We start from the raw sequence: 23,149 nt of genomic DNA on the forward strand, positions 1-23,149 counted from the left end.
CTTTTTAAGATTTATTTACTGTTACTATTTTTATTGGAAAGTCAGATTCACAGAGAGAAGGACAGAGAAAGATTTTTCATCTGTTGGTCCACTCCCCAATTGCCGCAACAGCTGGAACTGCACGGATCTGAAGCCCGGAGTTTCCTCCAGTATTGCTATGTGGCGGCAGGGTGCCAAGGCTTGGGCCGTCCTCTACTGCTTTCTCAGGCCACAAGCAGGGAGCTGGATGGGAAGTGGAGCAGCTGGGACATGAACTGGCATCTAAATGGAATCCCAGTGCATGCAAGCTCAATGTCACTCCAAAAATACCATTAAAGTACCAAATCAAACACTGGTTTAGCAGAGCAAGTTACTTTATACAAATTAACGACCTTCAGCCCTGTATGCCTCTCCCTTGGACAGCGCCTCAGTCGGCTTCCCGGCAGCCGCCCCAGTGTGCATCAAGAGGCGTTTCTGTTTGTTCGCTCGGGGTTGGTCCAAAGACAGGCAGCGTGCCGACGCATGGAAAGTTCATATTCTACCTCAAGAAAATGACACTGATGTCATAGGATCCCTTGATTTAGAAGCCCTGCATCTGCTTCTTTGATCAAAAGTCACATAGTTTGATTCCAGCTCATTAAAATCATTCTACCTAAAATACAGTTGTTCTTTTTAAATAACAAATAAATACATTGGCCTGCAGAGCTGGGGCCTGCTGGAGCACCCAGCCTCGCTGTCATTTCTCTGCAAATGTGGCCGCTGTCGTCGGGGCCGTTAAGCTCCCTCTCGCTGATGCTGCCAGTTCTTCAGTATCAGCATTTAACTTATGGATTACCCATTCCATGGCTTCTCAGCCGTTGCTAAGCATTTGAAGATACCGTACTTGCCTTCAGTCCTTCCAGGTAACTGCTAAGGCTGATGCCTTTCATGGTGATTATGGCTTCTTGATTTAGAACAGTTTTTTTCTGGGTCCTGAGGATGTGGTTTGCATATAAGTCATTCATCAACTGAAACCATATTTGTAAATGTTGGTAGAGTTGAGTTCCATCGTTCTACAGGATCAACCACTGAATGCTCTTGCAGTACGTTTTGGTTCTCGCTGCACCAGTAAGAGACTTCACAACGGAAGGCAGGCCCCACTTTGTGCTGAGCAGTCTGTGGCTGTGCGGATTCCCCGAGGTGTCCATGTGTCAGCACGTCCATGCCAACCACGCTTGGGTTGATTGGATTGGGGTGTTTCTGCATTGCAGCTGTTGTAACGGGTTCCCATGGGAGGTCTAAGACGTGTTCCGAGGTCTGGTGCCACTCAGGGACCAGGAAGCCCAGAGGCGACACCTGCCCTGCCCCAGGGCCCCAGGACCCCAGTGCCCCAGCCCGCCGCGCAGTTCTATAGAGTTTCGGGTGCTCTATTTCTAATTCAGCTCCCTGCTAATGAGTCTAGAAAAGAATGGGAAGATGACCCAATGCTTGGGACCCTGCCACCCACATGGGAGACACAGATGAAGCTCGTGATTCCTGGCTTCAGCCTGGCCCAGTCTCAGTTGTTGTAGCCTTTTGGGGAGTGAACCAGCAGATGGAAGATAGCTCTGTTTCTGTAACTCTATGTTTCAAATCAATCAATGTTTTCAATATGATAAAATACATTTAACAAAAGGTTTACCATCTTAACTGCGTTTAAGTGTTTAATTCAGAGGTGTGACATCCATTCACATGCATCACAAGCATCCATTTCCGTGAGTTTGCCAATTTAAAATTCTGTACATCTTAAACAGAGGTTCCATCCCTTCAATCCACGACAAACACCCTTCTGTTTCCTGTTTTTGTGAAATTCAGTTCCATCAATTCTGGTGTACATGTAACCTTGTGTTCACACCACAATAATTGATATGCAAAAAAACTCCCATGGCACCCAAACCTCCCATGCACTGTCCTTTACCAATCACACTCTTCGCTTGGCAACCACTCCTCTGCTCTTACCATTGTATTTTTGTCTTTTCACATGTGTGACCCACAGAGTCCTGTCATATGTAACTGTCTCACACTGGCTTCTTTCATGATACCCTTGGAACCCACTCAGATTGTTGTGTGTCTCAACAATTTCTTCCTATTGAGTGGTCCCTTGATCCTTGTCTCCTCTGTTTACACAGGTGACCACTGTCCTGATGTCTGAGTCGCCTGAATATTTTAATATTGTTAGTATAAATCTATTTAGTCACAAAACAATATGTACTTTTTAATTTCCTGTGCTATTCAATTTAAATGAGTGGTATCAGGACTTACAAAACATGCTTCAACTTGCTTTTATGATTTGCTGCTATGCTTTTGAGGGATACTCATGTTGGGGCCATGTTAATGCTGATTATAAAGGTTCATTGCTATCTCATGCTCTGTTGAATGAGTTTATCATGCATAACCTGTACTCAGCCATTTATCCATGGAGGGATATTTTCTCCCTTACTTGTCTGTCTCCTTTTACCCCACCCTGATTAGTAGTGTTTGGGCTACCATGGACCACAATCCTCCCCAGGGCTTCCAATAGCATGATAACAGGGAAAGTCCAGGTCATATCTAATTGGCTGCTCACTTGGCTAAGTTGGGTCAATCCAGCATCCAAATGCCCTGAACTTGAGGTTTCAATGTGATCACAATCTTGGGCCTCTGTTGAGGGCTCCAAAGGAGCCTTTAGAAATGAAAGAGAGAGGGGGACAAGGAAAGAAGGGAGGGAGAGTGAGAACGAGAGGGAGAGAAGAAGGAAGAAGAAGGAGAAAAAAATATGAAACTCAAATAAGTTCCTGCACAATAGTAGATCTATAGAAGCTCCCAGGTGATTTTAAGATGCAGTCAGAACAAGACTGATGAAAACAAAACGAAACACCCACAATGCTCTGGAAAGTCTTCTAGCTTTCTAAAGAGTTGGGGAGCCGCTCACTCTGCATCCCCAGCTCCTTGTGCCCTATGTTGGGGTTCCCACGGCAATGATGGAGACACCCCCTTTACCAGCTTTCAGAACCTGAGCCCAGAAGTCCTACTGTTCATTCCTCTCCTGATGGATTTCTCTTTGTTTCTGGTACTCAGGGATATTTATCCATTTTCTGAGCCCTACACCAGCTTAGGAATTCCTTCCATTTGTACTTTGTCAAACATGTCTGTCCGTTGGAGCAAAGTGGTTGCCTTAGAGCATGAACCTACAAAAAAAAAAGCTTCTTATCTGTTTCTTGAAAGAGTATTCCACCTGCTGAAGAAGCACCTTGGTGCATTCAAAAGAACATATGCTGCCACCTTATAAATAGCTTCTCTTTGTGTATTACCTTTTTAAAATGAGAAATTATTGCTTTATCTCATTTTAAATGTAACTCATGCTTGCGGTAAAAAGTTCAAATGCTATGGAAATGTGTGACTGCAAAAGTCACTGTTTCCCATAATCGCTGCCCTGCAAATGATTGCTGCAAATAATTTTGAGTGTATTTTTCCTTATTGTCACCATCCAAGTTTCTAGCTTTTAAAAATAAAAATGGAATTATATTGGTAAACTCAAGGGGGAAGGGAATTGATTTTTATACTGAGTATATCATAGATAGTTTTTTGTACTTAGGAAACCTATTTCGGTATTTAAATAGATACGTGATATTCCTTTGCTGCACTTGCAACTCATAGGAGGATGACATTTAGATGACTGTGTTTTGGCTATCACAGATAATGTTGAATTAAACTTCTTGTGGTATATCTCTGTGTACTTGGTCAAGGTAATAAAAAATGACTTTCTCTCTTGGAATTCACATTTTCTGTTGAAGCTTTGAGTAATGTGTGAGGGGGATGGAGAGAGTAAAAGGAGGTTGGCTCCTCTCCCAACAGCCAGAAGTCAGTAAACACTTGGGGCCGCCTTTAGATATTCAGCCACAGCACAGTGAATTTCCCAAGTCTAACATTCTTAATGCAGTGCAGAGGAAGAGAGGTGCCCTTCACTCCACCTGCTTCCTGACAGTCCTGGTTACTCTACTTCAACTTCCAGCAGGCAATTTGGCGAAGACAACTGCAATGCTTTTTGAACTGCAGGGCTGTGACCCAAGAGTGGGCTATAAAAGCAAGTTACAGGACTACAAACAGGTGAATGTGTATGTGTGTGTGTATACATATATATACACATACATACATATATGAACAGTACCGAAAATACCAGAGTACATCACATGAAGTATGTCATTCTCTTGAAATTTTATTTTACGTGTGTGCGTGTGTGTGTGTTTTGGGTAGAATCTATGTCAAATTCCATAATGGCAGAGTTCAAGGAAAGGATCTGCATGTGATCTGTTCAGGGGGCTTTTTTTTAAAGATAAGAGACAAGGAAGCAACTTGAAGGGAAGCAGAGCAACTGTATGTGCTCAGGCCAGCCCCTTGGGGGCCCTGAAGCTCAGCACTGAACAAGGGAGCCAGCCTGTCATGGGTTGCCAGTCAGTGAGGAAGAAGGGCCCAAAACCTAGGAGAGCTGCTGCTCTGCCATCACAGTTCTCAAAAGGAGGATTGAGCCATAATCAACAGCTAGGGCTGCAGATGGCAAGTGGTCAGGTACTCCACTCAAACAGCATGTCAGCAGTGTCGGTGTTGGAAACATAAGGTACTTCTTAGAGCAGGTTATAATAAAAGCAAAGCAATGTGAAACACCAGATCAAGAGAAGTTGGTCCATCAAGGTGTTGGTATGAAAATGAGGCCTTTCGGGCCCGGCGGCGTGGCCTAGGGGCTTAAGTCCTCGCCTTGAACGTGCCCGGATCCCATATGGGCGCCGGTTCTAATCCCGGGAGCTCCACTTCCCATCCAGCTCCCTGCTTGTGGCCTGGGAAAGCAGTCGAGGATGGCCCAAAGCTTTGGGACCCTGCACCCACATGGGAGACCCGGAAGAGGTTCCTGGTTCCCGGCACCAGATCGGCGCGCACAGACCCATTGTGGCTCACTTGGGGAGTGAAACATCGGATGGAAGATCTTCCTCTCTGTCTCTCCTCCTCTCTATATATCCGGCTTTCCAATAATAATAAATCTTTAAAAAAAAAAATGAGGCCTTTCCTGCCAAAGGCCAACTCCCACACACATTTGAAATTTAATCCCCATTGGAGGAGAAAAACATCAGCACAGTGCCTGAAAGGAAACAAAAAGGGAGGGAAAGAAACTCAGAGAATGTACTCAGTGAGCTAAACTTCAGCCTAGCAGGCCTTAGCAGACATCCTTGGAGGCCTAGAGCTGGGGTTCCTGGCTTGGAGTTATCTACCCTGAGATAGAACCTGCAGACTCTTGGGGACCTTAAAATTCCAGAATGTTAGGGAAACAGTCATTTTACCCAGTTCAATGTGTTTTTAAAAGACTTATTTATTTTTATTTGGGAGGCATATTTTACTAAAAGAGAAGGAAATACAGAAAGAGAGAGTCTTCCAAACACTGGTTCATTCCCCAAATGCCCATAGTGACTAGGGCTGAGCCAGTATGAAGCCAGCAGCCAGGAGTTTCTTCCAGGTCTTCCACATGGATGCAGAGACCTAAAGACTTGAGCCATCTTCTGCTGCTTCCCCAGGCTATATACAAAGAGTTGGATCAGAAGTGGAGCAACTAGGACATGAACCAGCACCCTTACGGGATGCTGGCACTGCATGTAGAGGATTATCATGCTACACCACTGTGTCTTCCTCCCGCCCCAGTTCTGTATTTTTAAGCCTTGTAAAGCATATAGTATGGGACACAATATACAACTCACATGAGGCTTGTAAGATGAAGAACAAAACAACACTTCTCAACACGGGTGGCCATACTGTCTGTGGTTAGACAGTCAATGACAGATGATGAAAATAGTCCTTGCAGTTATTCTCGCCTGTGTTTGGCTAATGTGGAGGTTGGAGGTGGACAGTTGGCAAAGAATTGACCTTCATCCTACCGGCCCCATTGGTCACCAATCCTAAAGTACTTGAATCATTTACTCCACAGACAGTTACTCTGCCAGCCCTGGGGACCAGTGGTGACAAGGCAGTCCATCCTGCTTTGATGGGCCATTCTGGTCAGGGGAAGCAGACAAAGCTAAATGAATAATGTAGTAGCCATTAGAGCTGCTCGCCAAATCTTCCTGCTTTCTGGGTCACGGGTAAAGGTTAGGAGTGCACAGTGCATAGACCCCTTGTGGGCAGCTGGGCCCATTGACTAGTTCTGGCCAAATGAGCCGTGAATGGAAGTGATGTGTGTGTCCCTCTTGGGCAGAGCTGTTAATTGTCTGAGCAGCTAATGCGGCTCCCTGGAGCTCCCTCTCCCCCTGGCATGGTAACCAGGGCAGTGTTCCATATGGTGGCTGCTTCTTAGCCTGGCCCCTGAGTGAAGCTTCCCAGCTGACCCACAAGCAAGATATGGTATGAAAAGCTACAATTCTTAACTGTTCAAATTCTTGAGACTTTTAGGAATGATATTTACTAATGGCACCATAATCTCAACTTTCTTGTCTGATATGAAGAAATAAAACGAAAGTTACAACAACTACAACATCATTCATGGGTAACAAGGAAAAAGACTAAGGAACAAGTTCCAAAAGTTCAAGGAATTTAATATGTTTAATATAATGAATTTAATGAAATGTATTCCCACAAAGGTGTGAAAGGTGCCCTCTTGCTGGAGTCAGGTTTGGGTAGGGAGAATAGGAGAAAGTAACAAAGTAACAGCAAACCCTTTTTTAAAAAAAGATTTATTTTATGGGAAAGGCACATCAGATTTATAACGAGAAGGGGAGAAAGAGAAAAAGATCTTCCATCTGCTGGCTCACTCCCCAAGTAGCCACAACAAATGGCTACGCAGTTTGGTTCTTCCATGTGGGTGCAGATTCCCAAGGCTTTGGGCCATCCTCCACTGCTTTCCCAGGTCACAAGCAAGGAGCTGGATGGGAACTGGCACTCATATGGGATCCTGGCGCTTGCAAGGTGTGGATTTTAGCCATTGAGCTATCTAGCCAGTCCCAACAGCAAACCTTTGTGGAGCATTTCCTGTATCTCTTACACTGAGCTGGGAATTTTCCAGATATTTCATCTCATGGATCCACACCTGCCTAGCTTATTTCTTTATTCTTAAATTACACAGAAAGAAACTTTCCTTCATAGTCCACAGTACTTGACCATGGGAATGTAGGTCTGTGTTGTATCCAGCTGAGAACATGAGGTAACAGAAAGGTGAAATGTGGTGGGCAAAAGTGATCATCTGGAGGTGAGCACAGATATTAGGATAAAATCACCTGCTTAACAATATTGTCTTAACTCAAAGCTGTCTTTGATGTTTTACAAAGCATCCATACTCTTCCATCTTCTAGATCATTCTTCTTACTGATTTTCTGACCAGAGTGTCCATCTTCTGCCCAAGAGTTGCATGCGTTAAACCCAAAAGAACATTTGGATAAAACGTCAGGGACATGGGGCAGATCCATTTTTTCTCAATCTTATTTCATTCAGTTTTGCCAAAGTATAAGGTACAAACCTTGGTGCCTGTCTGTTCTGAGTTTACAATTCGATGATTTGTTGTGACTTTATACAGTTCTATAGCTGTCATGATTCCACACTCCAGAAACTTCCATCCCACCTTCCTTTTCCACCTCTAGCTCCAGGTGGTCACTACAGCTTTCTCTATTTGCAGTTTTGCCTTTATTAGATATTTCTTATAAATGAAATCAAGCAATATGTAGTCTTTCGGGTTTGGTTGTCATGGATTTAATAATTGGGGGCTCAACCATGTTGTCACTTGTGTCTGTACTTTCCCTGATGTTGTTTGGTGCTATTTCATGTGTAACTAACACCATGTTTGTAAAGATGGATATTAGCCTGTAGATACATGGACTGCCTCAAATGTTAGACCTTGTGAAAAAACTTCTGTGGACAAGCCACTAGACATACATTTCTGTTTTCTTGAGTATATGGGCTGAAGTTCCTGAGTTTAAGAAACTGCCAAACTTGTTCCAAAGTTGATGGAAACCTGCTATGTTCCCATCAATATTGTGTGAGTATTGCATGTTTTGCCTATTCTTTCAAACACTTGGTATCAGCACACACTTCCCTTATTACCATTTCAGTAGCGTGATGCTATCTCACTGTGGCTTTACTGTGCCTTTACTTATTGTCCAATGGCACAGAACATCTTTTCCATATGTTTGTCAGTCATTCATATATGTTTGCTAAAATATTTATGCAAACCTTGCCTCATTATTGAAATGTGAAAATTCTTCATATGTTTTAGTTATAACTGCTTATCGGATATGTAAAGTAAAAATGTTTCTCTCAGTCTTTGGTCTATATTTTAATTTCTTAGTGGTATTTTTAAAGAAGTTGTTAAATTTTGATGCAGTCTAATTAGTAACATTTCTTTTAAAGATAATGCTTTGATGTCCTATTCAAGCAGTCTGTCTAGGTTGCAAAGATTTCCTCCTCCATTTTCTTCTTGATGCTTTTAACTTTAGCTCTTCCCTTTTGTTTTGTGAGCTAATTCTTTGTGGCCACATCTTTTGTGTGAGCACATTTCCTTGAGTTCGTTTTGTGAACCCTCTTATTGACAGATGGGGAAACTGATGAAAAGAGCTTAGTTCAGATTCTTAAGAAAAGTGATGGGGAAAATAAAGCAGATGAGGTAGGGTTCCTTCCAGGCAAAAATGCCTGCTCTTAGAAGCTTATTCTAGTCCAAATCTCCCACCCTCAAAATGGCATGATTGTTTTCTATAGGTGATGTGTTTAAAAACTTTTTCCCAATGTCTAAGACACATGTTTCCTACCAGCCTAGATCCACCACGTGCTTTTCCTGACAGTGAAAGCACAGCTGCTCAGCATCCGTCTTTGTGCTGCTTTTGCTGGCTAAGCCCATCTCATCCCCATTTCTTCTAGTTAAATATTAGCTTTGGCTGCTTGCTCCCAAGGTCTGTCTGTCTCTGTCCCTCTCAGACTTGTATTGCTTTCTGACAATAATGTCCTCTACATGGCATATGCCACTTGGTGTTTGAACGTTACAGCTTTGAAAGAAAGGGCACACTGGGAACATGCAGTTGGATGGATTTCCCAGAGGATGCTGGAGGGAAAACAGTTGCTGAGCTGACTTCCATTCCAATTTGTCAGCCAAGACAGCTGCAATTGTTAGGGCTTTGGCTTCCCCAGGATCTCTTAGGGAGAGGGAAGGTCAGGGCAGAGAGTGACCCCTGAAGAAACGATGAACAGAGGAACCCAAGGATCATACTTGTCACTCAGATACCTACAGAGTTAACGTTTTATTCTCTTAATGTATTTGTGATGTTACTCTTTTCTCCTGATCACCTGATTGCACCAAAAAAAAAAAAAAAAAACAGGATTTATCTGCTCCCTGATGAAGCAAAATTCTCAATTCTATGCAAGTGGTGATATTTGGCACCAGGGAGTTGAAATATATCTACTTCTAAAGAGATAGAGAAAGAATAACAGAAGGAAAATCTCAGAATATTCTGCAGCAGGTAGATGTATTAGACTAGGTGTACACACATCTGATATCATGGAAAGATTTTAATACAGAATTAGGTACCAAAACATTGAGTGAAATCTATAGCATAATAATGAATAATGTCAATTCTGGGCTTTTAGATTCTGTAGTTTTCTTATTTTTCTCCTATATTTTCCATCTCTTTGTCTTTAAAAAAGATTTATTTTCCTTATTTAAAAGTTTGAGTGACAGAGAGAGAGACGGAGATACAGAAATAGAGATCTTCCATCGGCTGGTTCATTTACTAGATGGCCACGGTGGCTGGAACTGTGCTAGGCCAAAATCAGAGGCCAGGAGAACCCTGGTTCTTATGAATATAACTGTTTTAGGAGATAGGGTCATTGCAAACATAATTAAAGATCTCAGTATGAGATCATGCTGGATTTGTGGTGTGCCCTAAGACCAATGGCTGGTACCTAGTAAGAAAAAGAGAGATAGCTGAGATATGCAGGTACAGAGGAGGGTCACATGAAGGTGGAGGCAGGGTCTGGATCCATGCTGCCACAAGCCAGGGGATGCTAGGGTTGCCCACAGTCACGAGAAGCCAGGACAGACAAAGGGTACCTCCTTTCTCAGAGCTTCAAGAAGTAACTAGGACCAGCACGGTGGCTCAATAGGCCAAATCCTCCACCTGCAGCGCCAACTTCTCCTGTGAGCACTGGTTTGTGCTCCAGCTGCTTTATTTCTGATCCAGCTCCCTGTTCATGGCCTGGGAAAGCAGGGGCGATGGCCCAAGTCCTTGGGACCCTGTACCTGGAAGAGGGAAGCTCGGAAAGGCTCCTAACTGCTGGCTTCAGATTGTTTCAGCTCAGCTCCGGCCATTACAGCCATTTGGTAAGCGAAGCAGTCTCTGTTTGTCTGTATTTCTCTCTGTAAATTTGCCTTTCAAGTAAAAATAAAAAAATATTTTATACAACTGTGAGAAAATGAATAAATGGCTTTTAAAATCATCTAGTTTGGGGTCATTCATTGTAGAACTTCCAGCAAGGATTCTTACTTAGGTCTCTTCAAACCCCAAATATTCATGCCTGATCAGGTAAATTAGAAAGGGAAACCAATCAGATTTTCCAAATACTTGTTCAAATGTCCCCCTTTCATTCTCAATGTAAAAAAGCTAGAAAGTCCAAGGGATTTTGTAGCCAATTCTTAAAAGAAAAAAGATGAGTTGGGTAAATCCGGAATATTTTTTCATATTCACACCCTACCCAAAGGCTTTCTCCTAAGAGAAAGTAATAAAGAATCAGGTCATTAAAAACGGTCAAAGCTGCAGCATAGACCTCACTGATACTCATTTGAATAAGAAAATAGTATCTTTCCCCTACAGTCACGCTTTTTTTCACAGATAGGGAAAGACAGCTGGCCCTGGTTTCCTCAGCTTTAGAATCAGCAGCTGGAGCCTGGAATCAAACCCAATGATTCCTACATGGGATGCAAGTGTCATCGCCAGGTAGGCTGAATGTTCCCAGAATCTGTATTTTTTAGCAGCTTCTTCAGGCCATACTTTTGGAGACTATAGTTTAAGAACCCAAGTTTTTTTAAAGAATTATTTTATTTTATTTTTATTGGAAAGCCAGATGTACAGAGAGGAAGATCTTCCACCAGCTCATTCACTCCCCAAGTGGCCACCATGGCTGGAGCTGCGCCGATCCGAAGCCAGAAGCCTGAAGCCTCCTCTGGGTCTCCCACGTGGTGCAGGGTCCCAAGGTGTTGGGCCATCCTCCAGTGCTTTCCCAGGCCACAAGCAGGGAGCTGGATTGGAAGTAAAACTGCCAGTTCTTGAACCAGGGCCCACATGGGATCATGGTGCATGCAAGGCGAGGACTTTAGCAGCTAGGCTGCCATGCCAGGCCCAAGAGCCCAAGTTTTATACACACAGATCTTGCTTCCTAGCTCACAATGCATCTTAACTTGCATTAACTCATTTAAATGCCATCATGATTGTGAAGGTAAACAGGCCAAACTCCCTTTGAGATTTAATTATTTTTATTTGAAACACAGATCCACAGAGAGAAGAAACAGATTTTGCATCTACTGGATCACTCCCCAAATGGCTCCAAGCTGTACCAATGGGAAACTGGCAGCCAAGAGCCTCTTCTGGGCCTCCCATGTGGGTACAGGGTCCCAAAGACTTGGGCATCCTCCTTAGCTTTAACAGGCCATAAACAGGGAGCTGGATTGGAAGTGGATCAGTTGAGACTAGAATCAGGCCTGTTTGGGATGCTGGCGCTTGCAAGCAGAAGATTAGCTTGTTGAGCCACTGTACTGGCCCCCAACTCCCTTGTTATACACAGGAAAGGGGAGGGATCTTAACACATTTTCCCAGGTCACACAGTGTCCCCTGCTCTGGCATTTCTTCCATTTTTTTCCCTCCTATTGTTGAATCTCTGTAAAGTGCAGGCAAGGATGCTTCACAAAATTTGGCTTGCCTTCCTCCCATTTCTTCTTTCTGTTTGGTAAGTGAGCTCCCTTGCTTCTGCTGGCAGGTGGCCATCCTCTCTCTTTATAAATATTTTTATCTGCAGCTGCTGTTATCTTATCAGACCCACAGCATGTCTTGTCTTTCTGCTCCCAAAGATAATTTGCCCGCTTTGCTATACGTCATTAAGTGTCATCTCAGTCACGGCTCACAATTACAAATAGATTTGCTTCCAGTGTGGAAAGCAACCTAGCCAAGTCCAGCTTAGACAGACCTTTCCACCTCTTGCTCCCTGATGGGCCCTTGAAGGGACTTGGCTGCATGCTTGCCCTTGATATCTTAGGGCAATGATTTTGAGTGCCTTAGCAAACTGAAATAAGTAAGAATAAACTTTGAGAAAGGCAGATGTGCAGCCTGACAAGTTGAATGTAGTCTCTCGGCAGTAGGAACACGCCAAGATCAGGATGACGTAATAGCCACATTATCTGCAAGCTTAGTAACCTGGAGAGGAAGTACAGTGGCTCATCTGAGTTGAGAAGTGTCCTATATCTTATGTTTACAGTTATAACATTTTCATATTTAAATATTAAGATATTTTGACATTTTAAAAAATGATTTATTTATTTTTATTACAAAGTCAGATATACAGAGAGGAGAGACAAAAAGGAAGATCTTCCTTCCAATGATTCACTCCCCAAGTGAGCACAACGGCTGGTGCTGCACCGGAAACCAGGAACCTCTTCCAGGTCTCCCACATGGATGCAGGGTCCCAAGGCTTTGGGCCGTCCTCGACTGCCTTCCCAGGCCACAAGCAGGGAGCTGGATGGGAAGTGGAGCTGCCGGGATTAGAACCGGCGCCCATATGGGATCCCCGGCACACTCAAGGCGAGGACTTTAGCCGCTAGGCCACGCCGCTGGGCCCGATATTTTGACATTTTGTAAAAACTTTCTACCTCAGAGAAGATCGCTCCTCTCTGGGCTAGTCAGTTCTCAGAGACAGCAAAGATACAACCGGAAACACATCTTTGAAACGTAAACTAACCAATCTCAGCCCGCCCCCCTCTGGCCCACTCCAGAAGGCAGCAGTGCTCCGCCAGAATCAGCTGTCAGGTCATTAGTGTCAGCCTAGAGTTTGTTGCTGGAGTTACCGAACTGAGTCAGTCTCAAAGTATTCAGCATGCCCTGCCTTGCTTCTTCCCCAGAAATCCAATAAAAGGTGTGGCTTAAATGGTGCTCTCACCCTCACTCCAGTTTTTTCCTGTGACATGCTCTCTCGGTCTAGGATCCAAGTGTGTAATAAACATTGTGCTAGGGCTAGTGTGATGGCTCAACAATGGAGGATGAACCAAAACCTTGGTAACCATACACCCATGTGGGAGACCTGGAGGAGGCTCCTGGCTCCTGGCTCCTGGCTCCTGGCTGCTGGCTCCTGGCTTCAGATCAACTCAGCTCCAGCCATTGCAGTAATTTGAGAGAGGAAATCAGCGGGTGGAAAATCTTTCTCTCTGTGTCTTTCCTTCTCTGCCAATGTACCTTTAAAATACAAAATCTTTAAAAATATAATAAATATTGTGCTTTCCTGAATCTCTCCTTTGCCTTTTTGGCTAGCTGCACCTAATTGATCATCGCATAGAACACAATGGAAAAGCTGCTGCTGCTATTGCCCAGCCCTACCCTCACCTTGAGACACTCAAACCTAGTGGTGTGCAATAACCACCAGATTTGTCTCTTGCAAACTGTGTGAGTGGAGTCTTTGTGGCTTGTCCTTGTGGATACTTCAGTGTCCTGTGATGTTGCAGACTAGTCCTTGGGACAATGACAGATGGCAGAACAAGGCAGCAGAAGGGGCACGGAGAGGGAAGCAGCTTGCTGTATTACCTATTTTTAGTCTATTTACACAATGAACTGATATTCATCCTTCCCTTTAATAAGACTTTCTATGGTGAACATGGCTAGTACATATTTACATACTGGTACTCGGTTCCCAGGCTGGCTGCCCTCCAAGGTGTAGGAACTAAAGTGTGTGTTGGTGTGCAGGTGGAATTAAACCAGGGCTTCACTTCATGGATTTCTCAGATTTGTTTTCCTGCCACCCACAAGGGAAACCTAAGTTAGGTTCTGACTCTGAGATTTGGCATGGCCCAGCCCTGGCTGCTGTAGGCACTGGGGAGTAAGCTAGCAGAAGGCAGATTTCTCTTTCTGCTTTTTAATAAATAAATAATTACATAATTTTTCATAAGTAGTGACTTTTCTGTTTGAAGATGGGATAGCCCTCCAAATTTCCAGTGTTACCCCTCTGTGTCCCCTCCTGTCCCTGATGTTCCAGTACAGCGTGAGGTGCACAATGCCTGGTTTGTACATGCCATGTCGCCTGTGACTGCCAGGCCAAGTGGGAAAATGGCAGAGGGTGGTATAAAGCCTTGGGACCCTGCACCTGTATGGGAGACCCAGAAGAGGCTCCTGGCTCCTAGCTTCAGATTGGCTCAGTTCCAGCTGTTGTGGTTATTTGGGAAGTAAACCAGTAGATGAAAGAGAAGAAAAGAAAGGAAAATACAAGAAAAGGTGAGGGTATGGAAGTTGCTGGATCACTTGCAGCTTGGCTACTACCTTGGAGTCTATAGCAACATGACTATGGTTGTTTGATATTGCTGCTGGCTAGTAGGCTCAACATTCAGGAGAGCTGAATGCACTACAGGGAGAGGGAAAGGCAGTCTGAAGTGCACTGGGAGCTAGTAGGAGAGGTTGTCCTTCCCTTCTGCCTCCTACACCCCTTGTATTCAGTTTCAATCTAGGGCACTCTGTGTAGGGGATTAGGGGACATGCAGTGTCCAGTGAGAACAAACTGACACTAGAATCATCTAGCACATGGAATTATGGAGCTAGAGATACAGCTTTTTGTTTTGTTTTGCTTTACATCAATTATATCTTGGTAACTCTCAGATCCTTGTATTTTAACAACCTTTTTGTTATTTAACTCGTTTGATGATTCTTTGCTGATATTTGTCACATAAATGCAGCCCTCAGAGAAGCAAAGGGCACAATCTAATCATGCATCATTTGTAACATGTTCTTGAGGGAACCAGCAGGCAGCTGTTTACTTGCCTTGGGCTGCTTTGGCTAATGCAATCATCCCCAGAGGATGGTCATGTGGGACACACATTTGTGACACACTTAAGCCAATGGCTGGGAGGTTGGGCCTCCTTTTCTAAGGAAGGAAAAGAGAAGTCACTGGCGTCACTCACATTTGCAGTGGTTGTTGGAAATAGTTTCTAAATTACAAAAGCTAAAACTTATAGTTATTGGTGTGCACCACCAGCCCCACATGGAGATGAAAGGCAGCCAGCAGGGGTGTTAGATTCATTGTTATCTTTTCCTACGATTTGGTGGAAAACAGTGGAGAGGGAAAGTGATGGGAATTGCCTCTAAAAATCACCAGGGTATAGCAACATGCTGGCCTCCCTCTGTGTGTCCCCTGCATGTTTCTTCAGGAATGACACAACCAGTCTGTGAGTATGGCTCCTAACTGTGGTTTTTACAAGTCTGAGTGGAGAGAAGGCTGTGAGGAATGGGTGCGAAGCCTCTCTGAAGAACTGTTAGAAGGGAGGAGATGGAAGACCAAGAGCAGGAGAACAAGAGACCAGGGAGTCTGTAGCGCACAGAAACCACAACATGGGGTAAGCAGGTACAGAGAAAAATGACATCTTATGCTTGGTAACAGAAGTGTAATTCTCTTGGCACTTGATCTCCAAGAATGCTCACACATTCAAATGTATTCTCTTTGCTTGTAGACTCTGTGTCATCCACATTCAATAAAAGAAGGCAATGTCATGTCATCAAACAACATCAATAAAAATAAACCAAATACATATGAAACACTTTTGTTCTGGGTATAACTCTAAATACATTACATGTGGTTAGCTAATTTTTAGTTCTTACTATAGTTGTGCAAGCTGGTTGCCATTATTCTAGTATTATGATTTTGAAATGGAAGCTTTATTAATCAGCTTTTTGTTACTGCCAGGTAATATCTAAGACAAGCTACTTATGAAGAGGGGAGGTCTAATTTGGCTAATAGTTTTGGAGGTCCACAAATACCACCAGGCAAACGTCACTGGTGTGTCTGAAGAATGGCCATGGTAGAGTGTGTGTGTGGAGGATCACATGACTACAGGTTTACAACTCTTTTGCAAGAACTACTTTCCAAGGTCATGCCCACAATGACCTTGGATTTCCTACTTGACTCATCTCTTGAAGATAATTGGATTCAATTTCTACTTCACAGTATCATTAACTTGCAATTTGGGGATTTAATGTCTCTGATTTCAGGAACCAATTCCTGTTCAAACCATAGCAGATGCACAGAGAGACTGGATAATATGTCCAAACGGCAGTGACAGGTAAGTTGACTTGTTATCACAACTTTATTAAGGTATTCCTGGAAGAAGATCCTTATAAAGGAAGGTTTCATATGTTTCATCACCTTATAATTGGAGGGATCACATGGGACCCAGGAAGCAGAGAGACAGGGAGTATGGTCAGTCAGCTCTATGTTGTCTCACCTTGTAGAGTCAACCTAAGTCTATCTACACGGGCTCCACCACATGCTAATCCCATTTAGTCACTTCCAATGCCCCACATGAAGACAGCATGATTGAACTTAGCATGATTGACATAAAACTTTGGGGACAAATTCTCCTACACTGAGGTCTTTGGGAGACATCCAAACTAATATGTCCAAGCTATCACAGCACAGATGAAGAGCATTGACTTTGAATTCATTTCTAGTTAGTCAGCCTTGGACAAGTTAAATAATTCATACAAATTTTAATTTTTTTCTATGACATGGGATTCATAATAGCTTCTGTATCTGAGAGTCAAGATGAAGATGAGACAAAATGTAATTTTTGTAGGACTGGTATGTAACAAGAGTCCAAAACATTGCCTATTATTATTCCTCAGATTAAAACCATTTTTTAATTTGAGAAGTAAAGAAAGGGCAATGGAGGTACACACATGAACAGAGAGAAAGAAAGAGAGAAACCATGAGCTAGTTCACCTTCCAAACGCACACAATGAGCAGGGCTAGTCCAAGAACATAATCCAGGTCTCCCATTGGGTAGCAGTAATCTTTTTTTTTTTTTAACTTTTATTGGAAACGCAGATTTACAAGGAGGAGGAGAGACACACAGAAAGATCTTCCGTTTATTGGTTCACTCCCCAAGTGGCCGCAATGGCCGGAGCGCATGGACTGGTATCTATAGGGATTCTAGCACTTGCAAGGCGAACACTTAGTCACTAAGCCACCTGAGTGGCTCGAGTGGCAGGAATCTTAACTATCTGAACTATTGCTGTTGCCTCCCAGGGTCTGTAATTTGTAGGAAGCTGGTGTCAGTGGCCAGCAGTTAGCCTTACATGTTCTAATGTGGTATGTGGAAATCACCAAGAAATTAATAACCAGACCAAAGGCCCACCTCATTTAGGATTTTAAAGGCTTTTTCATCCTGTTTCCCTCAGTTAGTTCCCCTCACATATCCATAACATTAGCCGTTAAAACCTTTGTGTCTGTGGGTATGTACATGTGAATGTACGTGCATGTGTGGGAAGCAGCAGGAGAGAGAGCTAGAGCAGCCACTAGGGGCTGAGACCTGGCGGCACAGACCCTGCGGTGGCATTTGCCTGCCAGTTTTTGTTTGTTGATTTATTTTGATTTGATAACCCAGGGCAGATGGCTGGGGGGAGGGGTTGATAAGAGTCAATATTTGGTGACAAATGAATAATGCACTTGTGGAATTAATCAGCCTTGTCATCTTGTCTAGTTGCCATGGCTTTGGAGTGCTGTGTGTCTTGTACAAATCAGAGTAGAGATTGCAGCACTTGTCTTCACTCAGCCCAAGGCTTCTCAAGGTGTCCCTGTCCGCCTCCATCAAGGCCAAGGTCTCTGACAATTTAGATATGGAAAATGGTGAGAGAGGTTTAGTCATGGGGCTGGAAGATAAAATGGTCTTCTAGATTCTCTCACAGATGGTGCACTTTAGGGCAGTTGTTCAAAGACTAGCAAACAGACTTGGGGATCAAAAGAATTACCACCAATGTATTTTTTTAATAATTATATTTTTATTTTGATGATGTTTACATAGGTAATTAGGGTGCACAGGGTCAGGCACTACAGGAAGATGGGTGAGACCATTATTTCCACATTCTTTACTTTTTCCTTCCTGCATTTGGAGAAAGGGGAGAGATAAGGGGAGAAACCACACCCAGCCTCCCAACCGCCTCCATAGCCTGGGATGGAGGACAGCCACCTGACGCCGTCCCAGGGTTCCCAATGCCACCAATGGTGTGTGTGTGTGTGTGTGTGGCCATGTAAGTGTATTAAAAAGAAGAGCGAAAGCACATAATATAAAGGGCACTCTAATACCAAAAAGGAAGAGGAAAATAATTTCAGAATAGAAGATAGTTATTTAGTCTAATGAAACAAATTCTCCATCATCCTTATTTTTCCTCATTTTATTGAATGATTCATGAAACTTCCTAATAGATTGCCACAGAAATGTATCTTCTATGTAAGGAGGCAAGAAGACAGAACACTCACAACAGCATTTCGTTTAGAATTCTGGTTTGTAGTTGCTGGGGATATGGGAGTAGAGTAGTGAGTGCCCCAATTTTCCTAGTTATAAAATGGGTTTATCAATTCTCTATCTTCAAAGTGCTATGATATGTTAAGTTTGCTCCTTCATAGTGACATCAGCATAAGATTACAAGGACCAAACCTTTATCACAAGACCTCTGTAGGGACAAACCCTGTGCAAACTAATATCCAAATCATTGTACCTCCTCACAAAGACTTTATGAAGATTCAACAAGTTAGGATATGACAAAGCCTCAATATAGTTCCTGGCACAATGTGGGTGCTTGGTAAATTCATCTGCCATTATTAATATTCCGAAGATGAGAATGCCCTCTAAGAGCCCCATTGGAACCTTGCAGCCATGAATACATGTGAGAGCCAGTTAGGTCTGAAGCCTCTCAGAGTCAACTAATTTGACTGAATATGTTAGTGTATTAAAAGCGGGTAGTGTCCATCACAAAGCCATGGTCGCCATGGAAACCAAGGAAAGACAAGGCCCCAAGACAAAGGTGGATAATGTTTGTCTGAACTTTGTCTTGGCTGGAGGTTGCATAGGGAACTCTCAGTCATTTTCTTTTAAGAGTCCTTGGCCTACCTCTCAGTTAGACTTACCTCAGCCAGTCCTAACAATGGTTAGCTTTCATCTACCTAATCCAAGGCCATGAAACAACATTCCACAGCCAGACAGCATCCTACTCAGATTTCATCTTCAGAAGGAAGATGTTTTCAGGCCTCTGTCGGCTTTCATGTCTATCCTCAGACCACAGGCCATGGTCAAGTCATTGAAGAAATAACTACCATCTTGGGTCTGGTGTGGTAGCCTAGTGACTGAAGTCCTCACCCTGTATCTGCTGGGATCCCATATGGGCACCAGTTTGCATTCTGGTGGCCCCACTTCCCATCCAGCTCCCTGCTTGTGGCCTGGGAAAGCAGTCAAGGACAATCCAAAGCCTTGGGAACCTGCACCCACATGGAAGACCCACTGGAAGCTCCTGGATCCTGGCTTTGGATTAGCTTACCTCTGGCCATTGCTGCCAGTTGGAGAGTGAATCAGTGGATGGAAGATCTTCCTCTCTGTCTCACCTCCTCTGTTTATCTGACATTCCAATAGAAATAAAATAAATCTCTAAAAAAAAAATAATAATGACTACCATCTTACAAACCTCTCTGCCTTCTCCAAGCCAACACTCCCAGGCAAGTCATTTTCTGACTTTGAGCTTTGCAGACAGAAGACATTCTCTGTCAACTGGCTCATAGACCAAGGGGCCCGCTCCCTGGTCCATCAAGGTGCCAATGCCTGATATACTGTGTGCCCTGCTAAGGGATAATGAGTGCCCCTAACATGATTGGGCCCACCTGCAGCTGAGGTTCCAGGTAGCTCTTTCTTCTGCTTAGCTTGCTGAGAGTGTGCTGTGGTGAACCTCACAAAGTTCCGTAGGAGACAATTTAGGAGCTTTTGTTTGTCTGGAAATAATAATCAGGATCATGATTTTTTTTAAAGATCTTATTTTATTTTTTTTTTATTGGAAAGTCAGATATACAGAGGAGGAGAGACAGAGAGGAAGATCTTCCTTCCAATGATTCACTCCCCAAGTGAGCACAACGGCTGGTGCTATGCTGATCCGAAGCCGGGACCTGGAACCTCTTCCAGGTCTCCCACACGGGTGCAGGGTCCCAAGGCTTTGGGCCGTCCTCGACTGCCTTCCCAGGCCACAAGCAGGGAGCTGGATGGGAAGTGGAGCTGCCGGGATTAGAACCAGCGCCCATATGGGATCCCGGGGCGTTCAAGGCGAGGACTTTAGCCGCTAGGCCACGCCGCTGGGCCCAGGATCATGATTTTGACCCAAACTCTGTCTCCGAAGAAAAGAACCATCTAATAATGGCAAGGACACGTTTAGCAATAAGAATATGAACGAATAAGATTTCTAAGTAACTTTCAAAATGTCATGACTCCCATGGCCAGAAATTAGGTCATAACCACGGAGAAGCCAGGAAGGAGTCATGGGGTTTTGTTTTTCTCCATCCTCGATACTTTGAGCTCCAAACTGTCACTGATGCTGTATTCCAGCAGCCCAAAGTGCCTTTCTTTGGAATCTCTGATAAGTACTCTTCCTCTAAAACTCATCGCAAACAAAGCTGGAAGATCTCTGAGGTGTTGGGTTCAGTGGCTTCCACCCCTGACACCTCTAATGCAGCTTTTCTTGGTTTCTTCCATGGACCTCCTATTTTAAAAAGCTTTTTGCTTCCCAAACAAACCATATGTTACCAAGTAATGATGGATTAATTTACCAGAGGCTTATATAACTGCTGAGGGGAACTTTGGATGAGCCAATCACTGTGCTGTGCTAATCCATCGCTAGCCCAAAGCATGAAAATGATGTTTTGAGGCAGTCGGTGTGGGGCGGCTTGACCTCTAGTCAGTCTGCAGCTTCACATAGCCTTTCTGGCCACAAACAACAGAAGAAACCATAGTGATTGTGTGATGGGTTTTCTGCAAGTCTGACGGCCACCTCATCAATTTAGCCTTAAGCCTCACTTTCCAAATACAGCCATTTATTGGTTATGTAGGGACAGATGCACAGAAAGCTGCCATTAGCTGTTTTTCTACCACATCTAGGCCCTGTCATGTGTGATCTCACATATGTAAACTCACATCCGCTGTATGATCTACACGGTATCATCCTACATTTCCCATTGCACACCCAAGGAAGTGGAGATAGGGGCAAGCTCTTTTTCAAGGACATTGGACTGGTCAGTGGCAGCTACTGTCCCAGGATTGGTTTGTTTCTACAGCCTTATTGAGATATATTTAGTACATCCTACAACTCACTCATTTAGTGTGCACAGTTCAGTAGGTTTAATATATTTAAAGTTATGCAATCAATGCCACAATAGTTTTATAAAATTATCACGAGCCAAAGCGATCATGACGACCTGCAGTCATTCCCCATCACCTCCAGCTCTCCCTCTCAGCACTGAGCAACCAGTGACTAGCTTAAGTTCTATCTATATGGATGTATTTTCTTGCCCTGGACATGTTTTATACACTGGTCCAAGGTTTTAAAGTGCACAGAATGAGCAAATTCTTACTTCTTCATGCATAAAGCACACAAAATACAATAGAGGCCAGCACCGCGGTGTCATAGGCTAAGCCCCTGCCTGTGGCACTGGCATCTCATATGGATGTTGATTTTAGTCATGACTGCTCCGCCTCTGATCCACCTCCCTGTTTATGGCCTGGGAAAGCAGTGGAACATGGACCAAACCTATACCTTCATGAAAGACTCGTAAGACACTCCTGGTTTCTGGCTTCAGATTGGCTCAGCTCCAGCTGTTCCAGCCATCTGAGGACTGAACCTTTCAAGCAAAAACTAAGTTGATCTTTAAAAGCAAAAAGTTATAGAGCTATATTGCGCTAAAACACAGCGTAGAATTATTTAACTGTCATTTACTTATCTTTAGTGGCCATACTTCTCCTTCTAATACCCTTTTGCCAAACAACTGCCCAACAGCTGCGACAGCAGAACAGTCCCTGTGAAGCCTTGTCATTGTTTGGTTTTGAACCAGGTCGTCACAGTTCCTTCTGGGGGCCCTCTGTGTTTCCCTGTGCAGATTGCACAGGTCCTGGCCCACATCCGCTTTCCACTTGAGAGACTCCTCTATGTTCCCTGGCCTTCCTGTTCTCATCTCCTTCACCTTCCCTTGCCTGCAAATTGCTGTTGGCAGCATGATTTATTCTCCTGCCACAGATGGTAGAGCTGTTTAACTCCCATGTCTAATGGGTTTCCATATAGAATTCCCCCTCCTGTCAGCTGCTTTGTCTCTCTGGTTCAGGTTCCGTTTTCCCAGGTGATTAATTGTTCCTGCTGGGTTCAGTGTGTCCTTTTCTATCTTCAGGGTCTGCTCTGAAAGTCTATCTCGAGTGTGTTTGTTTTGTGGAACCGGCTCGCCTTCTGCTGCCGCGTCAGGTCGTGATGCACGTGACTTAGTCTCCAGGAAACTGCATTCCGTGAGGAGTCAGCACCTCTCCGCTCCTTTGTTCCTGCCTTTGTTCGTTTTTCTAGTTGACATGCAATGAGCATCCTCGGCTCCCCAAGAGCTGCAGGTGTCTGGGGCACAGCTGACTATTCACGCGGTACTCTCTCTCCAGCCTGCTTCTCACATGGGAAACAAGTACACTAGGATTACCAGAACAGAATCTGAGCTTTTCGGTAGTCATGGGGTCTCTCTCAAAAGGGCCAAGTTCCCTGACTGTTTGGGGAAGGGTTAGGATTTTGTTTGTTTGTTTGTTTGTTTGTTTGCCTTAAAGTAAAAATGGATGTATTATAGGGAAGAATTAAACATTTGGATTTTCACAGATAAATATGAGACTTGAAGACATTTCTGGGCTTGTGGGACATTTCTTTGATTCTCTGTCTCACACACACACACCACACATGCTCACACACCACAATCCACTGCTGGTAGACATTCAAAATTTTGTTGACAGGTGCACAGGCCTCTAGGTCCAAGAAGCTAAGGAATTTATAGGTTCTGCTTTCCTTGCTACTCAGTTTGGGGAATCTGCGCTCACGTCTACAATAGGGGTTTTGAACTGGGTCTTCTTCATTGGGGTTCTCTGATAGGC

General features: G+C 43.9%; 1 pseudogene; it reads right to left on the reverse strand.

Annotated features, from left to right (window-relative positions):
• Nucleotides 1–715: 715 nt before the first annotated feature.
• LOC101528197 (PRELI domain containing protein 3B-like) lies at nt 716–1,269 on the reverse strand (annotated as a pseudogene).
• Between the last annotated feature and the right edge of the window lie 21,880 nt (nt 1,270–23,149).

The sequence above is a fragment of the Ochotona princeps genome, chromosome 6 (assembly GCF_030435755.1).
Source record: "Ochotona princeps isolate mOchPri1 chromosome 6, mOchPri1.hap1, whole genome shotgun sequence".
NCBI lineage: Eukaryota > Metazoa > Chordata > Mammalia > Lagomorpha > Ochotonidae > Ochotona > Ochotona princeps.